A 12329-nucleotide genomic window follows, 5' to 3' on the forward strand; every position below is an offset into this window, starting at 1 on the left:
TTGATCCTGCAGGACTCCTATTTTCCACAGGGTAATAAGAGTTAAAGTGTGAGGGCTAGGCTATCATGTTCACGGTCACTCAGTAAGCAGCAGATTTTCTACTGAAGCACAGTGTTGTCCCCCATGGCCTCCCCAATAGTGCTAAAGTGGAGACACAATTGTGTGAAGATTACCAGCCTCCTATTACTGCAAATGTCACTGCATCAGCACCACTCAACGTCATTTTGTCAATAGGACAACACATCGGCAGTGTTTACTGACTCCACAAGCAACATCTGAGAGGAAGCTTCTGCTGTGGGCCGAGAGGGAAATTAAGAGATAATCAAAAAAGACTGACCCGGTGTGGCAGGAGCGCTGTAAAGCTAACAACATGTAACAAAGAACACACCCTTTGCATTTCCTCGGAGCAATTATAAGAACAATGGCTAGATTAAATCTGACTGCAGCTGCACTGTATAAATAATGAAGCAGCATTTACTCAAGTGCCAGTCAGAAATGAGACAACATTATTACTCATTAGCTCTTTAGCTGACATAATGGACTTTAGTTAAAGGGCTGAAATCTCCTGATGGACTTTAAGGAACACACCAAAGAGAATTTTCTATCCCAAAAATGCAAATGAGCACCAAAACATAAATAAGTAAAACTGAATTGAATAATAATGCAAGATAAAAGACAGTCTTCTTCTCTGAGTCCTACGCATTCTTCCTTTCTTCTTCTCTTCACTGGCTCTGCAGTGGCTTCATAATGTTGGGTAAAGAAACGGACCTGGATATCATAATAACCCTGAGAGGCTTTAGCTGTGCTCCACTCCTGTCTGTGAATCTGACATCAAAGCCTGTGCTCCTAATCCCCCTGCCCTATGGAGGTAAACAGGGGCCCTCGTGTCGATACCTGGCCCGTTATGATGACGAAGGACTATCGCATGCTGTGTGGGGGCACTCTGAGCTGGATTAAAACAAAGTAATCCGCTCTATGGGGAGAAGGGGAATAGCTGCAGAGGTGCCACAGGTTAAGCAAATAAACAATGTGCTTCTTTTACGGGAAATCTCAGGAATTACCTTCTGTGCTGCAGCACAATAAGAACACACTACGTCCTGTGTCTGCTACCACAGAAAAACAAGGAAACGTAAGCAGCATAAAGCTTCCTGTTGGCTTTATGTAAAGCGAATAACAGTCAGCACCTAGCTTCACCCGGAAACATGACTCACAAGTTCTGCTCTGTATTGTACAAATACTGAGGAGTTATTTCAAAGCTTAGGATTTCCTGGAAAAATTGTTTATTATGTCTCCTAATAGACCAAATCCACTTCCACTAGGTTCGCCTCCAAACCCAGGCTGTAGTTTGTAACGGATTTTATTACTTTTTGTGAATTTGTAAACAAGTTTTATGGCACCTCCTGCGCAGGAATGGGGAAATACTTCGGCTGGCTTATAGTTCATCCGGGCTCAGTGCAACAATGCTGTCAGGCATTCCCACAATGGGACGTTGCATATGGTGGGATCCATCAGCATAAATCTCAGGTCTAATATAGCCTGTGCTGCTGTTGTTGTTGCACTTTGGTTTCTTATCTCAAAACACATTAGTTCAGGAATTTTACACAACTACATGAGTTATTCTTTAACATTGAAATGTCAGGTGTGATATGGGGCACCGATCATAAAGTTGCACACTTTACGCAAAACAACAACATTTCTCCACATTTCACTTTAAAACATCACTTTTTATGCAGATTTAGATAAATATTTGTGAAATGTATTGGTTAAATATTATATATAAAATATTATAGATAAATGTCGAATTTTGTCAAATTTAGCTAGAACAAAAAAAAATTTGTCTAAGATTAACAAATATTAAGCAAGGACTTCTAAATACTAACCTCTTGATGCCTGTTGTCACAAATTTGCGACATACCCTGTGTGGTCTTAATGCAGTAAAAATGACCTTGGTTTCTCATTTTTACCAATGGATTCATTTTCTACACCAAATATCGTATCAGATCCACTATGTCACAATATATTGGTCAGGGGATGAACTTCTCATGTCTATATATATATATATATATATATATATATATATATATATATATATATATATATATATATATATATATATATATATATATATATATATATATATATATATATATATATATATATAATAACTAATAAGTTATAACTCTTCTGTGTACCATACTCAAATTTACAATCTCCACTTTATTTAGCATCTGTAAGAATGCAAAAACACTCACAACCATTCTATTTTTTATAACTGTTAATTAATTCAGGCAGCAAGGGGTTAAGTCAAGATTTCTAAATATTTAGCTAATATGCAAATTCACACTCCCACCAGGCTGAGGCACCAAAATAAAAGTTTGAGGAGACAACCCAGCCATAGACCGTATCAAACATAGATGTCATCCGTCTTTTCCTGAAACGGAAAATGAAGCAGATCGGCTATCATATCGGCCATGTTGGAAGTGGCAAGGGCTTTGTGTACAGCTATCGGGCGCCTATCAGCCACCTGACCACAGCTGTGCCTCTGATTGGGCAAGCTCGCAATCTTAGTATCCTCTGAATGGCCGTGTTAGAAAAAAATTCAACCCCTAAAGTGTGTGCTGATAGTAAAATTCACGACTCATACAGGAGACGTTTTTTGAACCAGGCTGTTAATTTCTGCTGTGAAAAAGGTTTGGTGTGTATGTGACTCCTGGTACTTTTGGGGCCAGCCTCAAACAGACACTTGAGAAACACAGATTTTAGCACTTCTGCATTGTCTCATATTCTTAGACTGGAGGTTGGTACTTGGACCCAGCCAAGCCGGATTTTGAGATTGTCAAACACAATGACTAAATCAGCCGTTAGAAAAGGAACGTACCAAGTGCTGTGATGGCACTGATGAAGATCCTGTGGCCCACATCAAAGAAGTAGAGCATGACATTATGAAAATCCAGCTTTGGTGGGTCACTTCCTCAAACTTTTATTTTGGTGCTTCCGGCGGGCAGGAGTTAGAATTTACATATTAGCTAAATATTAAGAAATCTTGACTAAACGTAAAGAAATCTTTGTTAAAGATTTAGAAATATTGACTTAATTACCTTAATTAAGGTTGGATAGATAGCTAAATATTTAGTCTTTGCTTAAGATTTGGAATGAAAACTAAATGTATAGAAATGTAGCTGAATATTTAGAATCAGGACATTTTTTTTTTATAACATTTATATATAACATTTAGAATTCAGATAAAACATTTAACCTGTATATATAATATTTGAAAAATATAATTCACAAATATTTCTCTAAATCTGCATAGAAAGTGATGTTTTAGAGCCAAATGTGGAGAAATGTTGATGTTATTTGTCGTGTGTGGAACTTTATAATCGGTAGCCTATAGTGTAATTTGATATTTCTCAGCTATGTAAATTACCAGTCAGCAGTCGCTCTGTGATATGAGTCTTAACCTGAGATCAAAGAGCCAGCAACTTTTTAAATTGGATATCCTGAAATGTAACTGTAATGTTCCTCAAAGTAATGTACTGGAGTGCAGCCCAAAGTGTCATAACGAACCACGGATGATTTATGGTTTATGTGGGCAGAGACAGAGGGATTTAAGTGGAGCAGGCTGCTTGTTAAAGGTTTTGTGCCACCTTTCAGCAGCTGATAGAAAACAACAGAGTGAAACTTTAGAACAAAACTGGAGGTAGTGAGGTGAGCCAGTCTTATAGATTTCCCCAGGCTGACGTTCACTCGGGCCTGCTGGGAATGCTTTGCAGATGTTGAGTGAAATTTGATTGTGGGTTTGTAGGGATGGTTTGTGTGTTTACGTGTTTGTGTGTGTTAGGTGTGAGGGGAGGGTGGTCTTGACTCACTGCAGCTGGGCTGCTTCTCAAAAACAATTCTGTGTTACCATACAATTTAAAGGTGCAATCTGTTATCTGGATTTAGAAAAGACAACAAACAAGAAATTGGAAAACATGAGAGGGATCTGTAGCTGCTCAGTAATTACTATAACTATGACAAACACAAACATCAATGTTAGAAACCTTTTTTTTTTTTTTTTGAAAGTAAAGATAGGATTTACTACAAAAATGTATGATTGCAGAAATTCCCTTTAGTATATCTCCACACATCTTTCATTTCCACTTATCTCATATGGAGTTGTTGTGATCAAGCTTTAATGAGCTACTTTTGTTTGAATTTCCTTTGCATTCTGATCTTGTTTGATTTGCAAATCTTCCTCCTGTTGTCTTTTGTTGCTCCTTAACCTTGTGCTTGATGTGTTTCCTGTTTTATTTTGACAGTGCCCCCCTCCTCGTGTTTCATACCTTATTTAACTTCCTGTCCTTGTCTGTCTCCTTCCACTCTGATTGCTCCTCATTAGTTTCACCTGTGCTCACACCTGTTGCTCGTTACCACAGGTCTGTGTTGCCTCCTTCCTGTGTCAGATCATTGTGTCTCCTCGTGTTGTCTCTCCTGCTCCAGTCTTCTTTGTGATCTACCTTCTTCTACTCCTCGAGGCTCTCTTGTGTTTTTACCTGGACTATTTTTTGATTTTCAATTTGCTTGGACTTTTAAAGTAAGTTTTTGTTTGATATTTTGTTGAAAAATCTTCTACTCCCTGCAATACCAAATCCCCATGCATGTGCTGTCAGATCACAAAATGCCTTCTGTAATCAAAAAGTATCTACTAAGCAAGGATAATGATGGTATCAGTAGAGACCAGTGTTGTAGTACTCAAGTCTAGGGCAACTCAGGCTTATTTATAAATGAATGCTGTAAAATTCACAACAAACATTGATGTTCATTAGTTAAATGTGTTTTCTACACATCAAAATTGTCCAACACAGTCAGTCCAGATTTACACAGCCAGTAATCTGGAAGTATTCCTTATCCTGAACTCAATCTTGGCTTTATTTATCACAATATTTTATATACTAAAAGTTAGATACTTAAAGAGGCTGTGAGGTGGATCTGTTTTTGCGACACCTTTTGGCTGGGAGTTGCCCGCACACTGTTGGGAAGATTTAACTCTAAATGTGTGAGTGTGTTTGTAAGTTTGTACTGTTGTTTAGTAAGTGGCTATATTGAGTGTTACTCTCTGCCAAGTACTCCTCTAACAAGCACAGCAAATGTAACCTGGCTCTTCATTTGATTGATGGACTCTCAAGTTTGAACAGACCACTGTGGGTTGGAATGGACAAACAGTTAAGCTCATGTTTTAGCTATTAGCCTGTGCTCTGTCACTCTCCTGTTAGGCTTTCTTCTGCTTTTCTGTCCCTTTTCTGTCTGAGAGTTATGCTCCTGTGTCCACCATTTCTATAAAATTAATCAAAGAAACCATTTTAAGCAGAGAAAAGTACAGACATCTCTTCTCACAACTAAACTTTGTCAACCAGCATGGTGTTGTCATAGATATTTCAACGTGCCTTAAATTAAACTGGTCCTGCTTGACCCGATCAGAAAGCGAAAATAGTGGTATTTAGGAATAACCTCTACTGGTGTTGATAATCTCGTTTTAAATTATGTATTCCGATCAGGCATATATCTGGAAGGGAGACTTTTTCAAGATCACTTAGGAAGTCTTCAGTGAGTCCCTTTAAATTTCCACCAGGTGATTCCCCTGACAGTTATAGGTGGTGCTATAACTGTCTTGTCTAGAAGCAGCATTTGGGAAATCTCCACTGAAGTAGAGTTGAGCTGATTATCTGGTGTATTGGTGAATACTAAGCGCAAAAGTGAAGCAACAGACGCACATTTTGATGAAACACAGTCAGCAGATTCAGCAGCACAAGCACAACAGGGTGGTTTGAGACGATCGTAACAAGGGTACTGTTGAACTCATGGTTGGATTGTTGTATGCACTTGTGACGTGTCACACTCCCCTTCGCAGCGTTTTAGAAAGATTCCTCTCCGGAGACTGTTTTCAAAAGTTTGTGTTTTGGGTCGGCTGAAACGCCGTTTTTTTTGTAAACAGGAGGCTGAAGCGCAACACAACGTTTGTGTTTCACCCTTGAACAGTTGTCTTGTAAACGGCCCCTAAATCTGGACTGACTTCACCTGGACTCAACCTGGACTCAAACCCTACTCACAAATTTTAGTTTAGGAAACTGCATAGCTTGCACATCATTTTTCTTATTTTCTACCTTAGTGCATAGGGTCTTTTTTGTTTGTTTTTGTTTGTCCTCTGATTGGCCTGTTGGTGTTTTTTCCATGGCAGGGTGTGATACACTGCTATTTTTGGGGCTGTGGGCTGAAAGGTTTGGGACCCCTTGTCATATATAACCTGTGAGGTTTGCATTGAGTGTTTTTACATGAGGTGTGAGAGTGACCATTGAAAGTTCACTCACTTACTGCAGTGGTGGCTGAGTGGTGGCATATTAGTTGCTGCTTTATAGTGTTTGAAATCCTAAACTGGGGGAACTGTAACTGCTTCCTGTTTGGTGCAATAATGCAGCACCTGCATGCACTACAGTCTGCAGCAGCTCCTGATGAAAAGCGACTGCACTGCTGAGGCATGACATTCACTTCAGACTAATACCAGCCCTCCCTGATGAAGCCAAAGTAGCTCTGAGCCCAGTCAAGAAAAGCCTCTAAATTCTTCCACCAGGGACCACAGATACGCCACCATTTGTTCCAAAAAGTTCCTGCACTGCTCAAATTAGTCAGAGAGACATTACCCGGAGTGCTTTTCCTTTGGCTTCTACTGTGCAACACAAGGGGGACTGTGATGAGCTCAGACTGGCAACACTTAGCCTGAATAAGTCGTTATCATGATGCACCTGTGATTTCACCCTACAGGGGATCAAGTCTATCATAGTTAGATGCAATGTTTCAGATGGGAAGAGGGATCTAATCAGGACTTTTTTATTGAAAGGGTAGAAAAATACACACATTTTGCAACATTTTTTTTACCCTATTTTTCTGTTGTGTCTTGAAAATTTCTATACCATACTATGGATAATCTGCTGCTCTTTTGTACTGAGCTTTACAGTAAAAGTACCAGCTGCAGGCTATTTATGAGGCAAATGAAATTTGCTATTGAATTTCTGAAGCCCTGTATAATGCAGGTATTATCCTCTGCCAGTGCATTGACAGCGCGCACACATACAGCTATTCAATCAATGTTATTCCTCTGCTCATCTGACAACTCTGTCTAGGTTTATAAGCACGAGTAAGAGTCTCCCACCGAGCTCCAAGGACTCGCTGACGGTTTGGAAAGCATTCAAGATATCTTTGGTGGAAAGGGTAACATTTGCTGGTGCAGAACACGAGGCACACTGAAATAAACAGTGTCAGTTCAAACAGCTATGGTGCAATCGAATATTCTGTCAGGCCTGTTTTTTTTATTCCTGCATGGATTCAGTAACAGTGCAGATGCTCAATTGTGAATCTTATCTCAGGATAGATTGGTGCCAAAGAATAATCACATACAGTATAATCAGGTATGAAGAATTTATCACCAATTATCTCGTACAGTTGCATCAAACCTGCCGCAGAGAAAGAAAAGTGATATGAAATCCTTTTTTTTTCTTTTTGCATCTTTGAAAGCACACATCCACCTACCATCACATTTCTCATGCATTTTTTAGTCGTCTGTTCTCATGCCAGGATGCACTTGAAAAGGCCTATCTGGTCTTTGTGAGAAGCCATCTGCATGTCTTTAAAGTCCTCTATTAGAAAGTTAAATGAGCACAGGAATATCCCTGGAGATCGTTTACCTGCACTGGAAAGAAAATAAGATTTTTATGGTGGAGTAGACATTACAGTGCAGCTGCAAAGTAGAATGGATGGCCTTGGTCCAAAGCTTATTTAACACTTGATGTCATGCGGCTACATCATTTGTGCAGGCGGGATAACTCATTTGGAAAATGAAAAGTCCCTTGGAGTGATGTGTGAGATCTAATCGGCTGCAATATTGTATAGTTTGTAGATTACTCCTTGTCAGCTGGTTCACCGGGTGCAAAAATGGTTGGTTAATGTGCGGGGCTGGATTGTCTGCGGGCGCTAAGTGTGGCTGTATAAGAGTGTGAAATTTGTTATGCATAGAGAAGCTTCTCATTTCCCGTACACATTGTTCACTCTATCCATTTCATATATGAAAATGTCAGAAAGCTTACAGGAAAATGCAGAATGCAGGAGAAGGTAGCGACCGTGACAGAGATGATATTCATTGCGGTTCACCAACCAAGCCGCTCAATACCCTCCAAAACCACAACAAGTGTATCTGTTGTTGCAGTTATGCAGATCGACCAACGGATGGAGCCCAAAGACAGAGAGCTTTTCCTGCTCCTGGTCACTTCAAGGGATTCAGTGTGTGTGTGTGGTTCATGCATCAAGACTGAATAAAACATGATGCTTCTCTTATGCCTTCAGCAATATAACAACATCAAGACTTCATTTCATTGCTGTCTGGTCCAAGCTGCATTTATGTTTTTTTTTTTCCTGTTAGCATGCACCTATTTCAAGGGCTTATCACTCAGAGCAAGGCCCCAGATTCTGTTGTGAATAATGAACGCTTCAAGGCAGTTTCCATTTATATAGGCTACAAGGTATTAATAGAATAAACACGGCAGAACATTAACGTTGTAATCTATTGGACTCTTTCTTAGGTGACTCATCACATTTCTATCTGGAGGCAGCCGTGTTTTCATCCAGTTCAGGTCTTTCTGGAGCTGTCCGCCCCCTCACTGCGTCCATGTAAATACAGTTGTTTGCTATGAGCTGTAGTTCCAGATAAAGGTTGGAGGCACTGACCCCAGTCCAGCTCTAATTAATCAACAGAGCGGCGCAGCGTCCCACACCATTAACCTTACAGAAGTGAGAGGTTCATAAAGGCACGGGCTAGACCGACAAGAGGATGCAGGCTGGTTTTATGAACTCCAGCTCTTCTGTTAAACGTTACGCTGGTACAAACCCGTACCACTACAGAAAGCCTGCGCTTTAATTAAGATAATTCACTCTCAGAAAGTCTCTTCACCTGTTTTTCTTTATTTGGAGCTAGTCTCATTTCAGTAGTGCCGGTGAAGTCCCTGCTGAAAGGATTTAAAATGACTGACCTTGACTTTTTCAGCAACTTTTCTTTCCAAAAGTAAAACTTTGTCACTTTGTGAACAGCACTGACAGCAGTGAGATTTCATCAGATGATAATTTTTATTCTTTTTTCTTTTTTACAGTCACTGCCCTGGCTTCCAAAGTCTACCACAGCATCCTAAAGGTAAGGGAAACGTCGTTTATAGAGGGTACTTCAACTAGACTGAACACTGGTTTAGAAACTGACATTTTGATTGATTGATTGAAAATGTTATGAAAAAAAGTAAAAGAAAATAGTGAGCAAGTAAAAAACTGGTCAAACAGAAGTTGGAACATAGAAGCTTTGCAATTTTGCAAACAGTGTAAGATGTAACAAAAAAAAAGTTAAATCACCAATCTAACCTCTTCAAAAAGGATGGATAGAAACTAAAAGTTATTATTTTCCACCCCTTTTCCATTGTTAATTGGCAACTAAAACACACACACATATACACCCCCCAGCCACTTTATTAGGTCCACCTTGCTAGTACCGTGTCGGACCCCCTTCTGCCTTCAGAACTGCCTTAATCCTTCATGGCATAGACTCAACAAGGTACTGGAAACATTCCTCAGAGAGTTTGGTCCATATTGACATGATAGCATCACACAGTTGCTGCAGATTTGTCGGCTGAACATCCATGATGAGAATCGCCCGTTCCACCACATCCCAAAGGTGCTCTATTGGATTGAGATCTGGTGAAAGAAAGCAGTCTGAGATGATTCCAGCTTTATGACATGGAGCGTTATCCTGCTGGAAGTAGCCATCAGAAGATGGGTGCACTGTGCTCCTAAAGGGATGGACATGGTCAGCAACAATACTCAGGTAGGCTGTGGACTTTAAACCATGCTCAGTTGGTACTAAGGGGCCCAAGTGAGCCAAGAAAATATCCCCCACACCATTACACCAGCAGCAGCAGCAGCCTGAAGTGTTGATACAAGGCAGGATGGATCCATGCTTTCATGTTGTTGATGCCAAATTCTGACCCTACCATCTGAATGTGGAGCAGAAATCCAGACTCATCAGACCAGGCAACGTTTTTCCAATCTTCTATTGTCCAGTTTTGGTGTTGCTGTGTGAATTGTAGCCTCAGTTTCCTGTTCTTAGCTGACAGGAGGGTCACCCGGTGTGGTCTTCTGCTGCTGTAGCCCATCTGCCTCAAGGTTAGATGTGTTGTGCTTTCAGAGATGCTCTTCTGCAGACCTCGGTTGTAACCAGTGGTTATTTGAGTTACTGTTGCCTTTCTATCAGCTCCAACCAGTCTGTCCATTCTCCTCTGACCTCTGGCATCAACAAGGCATTTTGTCCCACAGAACTGCTGCTCACTGGATATTTTCTCTTTTTGGGACCATTCTCTGTAAACCCTAGAGATGGTTGTGTGTGAAAATCCCAGTAGATCAGCAGTTTCTGAAATGCATTTTGATATAAGGTATGAAAAAATTCATCATATGATGGTATGGGGAATATGTTTCGGTACTTTTTTCCCCCAAACTTCTTATCATGACCTCACAAGAAGCACATCTCAATATCCAATCAAAACAATTCTCCCAGTAGTAACAAATGCCTGGATTGTGGCTCTGTGCAATTACAGAGCAGCTAGTTACGATGCACTAGTCGGTGGAGCCTAGCAGCCATGGTTAACTGGCTAATGCAGTGAAGACATACAGTAACAGAAACAGAAGGTGATCTGAGACAGGGCATTAACGCTCCTCTGTGATTGGCCATACTCTCTGCTCCTCTCACGACTCTGAGGGAAGCTGCTAAACATCTTTGGAAACACTCACTGACGATGTAAGTTTGCAGCCTGTTCTTCTGCCCTCTGAGATGATGCGGTCTTGTCAGATTTATAACCCAATAATAGCAGGATGCAGACTTTTAATAGAAGAGGTAAGGCATTAAAATGTTAGCCAAAGGTTAAGCCAAAGATTCATGTAAGAAGATGGGAGTAAATTTGTTGCTGAATGGATTACGAAAGGCGCTGGTGCAGAGGATTTTTAATAGGAGGGTAGAGGGCTCTGTGATCTATGGCTGTCACCATTTATCAGGAAAATGATTGTAGAAGTCACCTCCAAACACCTTGATGGTAATTTATTAGGTCTGGGTGAGTGGAATTGTTTATTTATTTTAATAATAGTGTTTATGAGGGCTGATTCAACTCTGATCGGATCAGAATGCTGATTTATTGATTACTTAATCAACAAATAAATGAAAAAAACAATATGTAGTTCATGGACAAATCATTCTAGGTAATTTCTGAAGGAGCAGTGTAGCTGTTTTGTATTGTGTTTTGTTATAAAGTATCTTTTTATTGTTTCTCTGGCTGAATGAGGACAAAAGAGCTTTATGAATCAACCTTTTTTATTTATTTTCTTTAACCTTGTGTCATTTTAAAAGATTTTAAAGAAGCAACAAAACACTTAAGTAAATAGAAGGTGAGCAAACAGTAAAGAAATGCTGCAGCCCTATGTGCACACTTTGAATCCTGTGTGCTGCCATTCAGCAGACCCACTAAAAAGTTTCAGCCTCCATGTCTTTCTCTGGAGCACCTGGCCAGCACTTGTGGAGAAATGGAAGACAATTTCTTATTCACTTTCCAATCTGCTTCTGAATTCAAACCACAGTCCTTCCAGTCACAATTCTTCTTTTCAAAGGTCAGAGAATCTCTGGGAGAGAAAACCATCTGTTTCACAGTTGTCTTGCGTACTCTGTTTGTGGAGGTGGAGATAGAGAAAATAAAACTTGAAATGTGCAGAGCTGAGAAAGGTACACTGTCAGGCTCAAAAAGCTGAGCAGGGAATCAGTGAGGCATCAGAGCTGCTCACTTTTTGATAATGAGAAAACCTGTTTTTCCTTCTTTTAGCAATCTCTGCTTATCCATAGGAATGTAGCTGTCGAGGATTTGATTTTACCTGAGGAGAGACTGTTTTTATATCTGGCAATCTGCTTATTCTTCTGAGAGCTATAATAATAAATCAGGGCTTCTTACATTATAAAATCATCATTTGATGATTTTTCCTCATCAATTTCTTATTAATTTGGCTTTATCGTTAATGAAAGTCAATGTTTGTGCAGCAGATCTGACTCTTGTTGAGTTACCTCTGAACACTGAACATTAATCATCCTCTGTTCCCAGTCTTCTCTCTGCCTGGGTTGGGCACTTAAATCTACTCCAGACACCACCACTCACCGGCAGCTTGGCCGGACATTGTGCTGTAATCGAATTTAAAGCAAATAAGGCTTTCCTCCAAAACCCTTAGGTACT

At 40.1% G+C, this 12329-nt stretch overlaps 1 long non-coding RNA gene across 1 annotated transcript in view; it reads left to right on the forward strand.

The window, feature by feature from the left end:
* Nucleotides 1-4421: 4421 nt before the first annotated feature.
* The window catches only part of LOC141797562 (uncharacterized), a 91931-nt gene continuing 84023 nt past the window's right edge, over nt 4422-12329 (forward strand). The window contains exons 1-2 of the long non-coding RNA XR_012599090.1: nt 4422-4576; nt 9174-9214. This is a non-coding gene — a long non-coding RNA (uncharacterized LOC141797562). The remainder of the gene's footprint in view (nt 4577-9173; nt 9215-12329) is intronic.

The sequence above is a fragment of the Halichoeres trimaculatus genome, unplaced genomic scaffold (genome assembly GCF_033239565.1).
Source record: "Halichoeres trimaculatus isolate MK-OKI-2021-1 unplaced genomic scaffold, fHalTri1.1 fHalTri1_scaffold_9, whole genome shotgun sequence".
Taxonomy (NCBI): domain Eukaryota; kingdom Metazoa; phylum Chordata; class Actinopteri; order Labriformes; family Labridae; genus Halichoeres; species Halichoeres trimaculatus.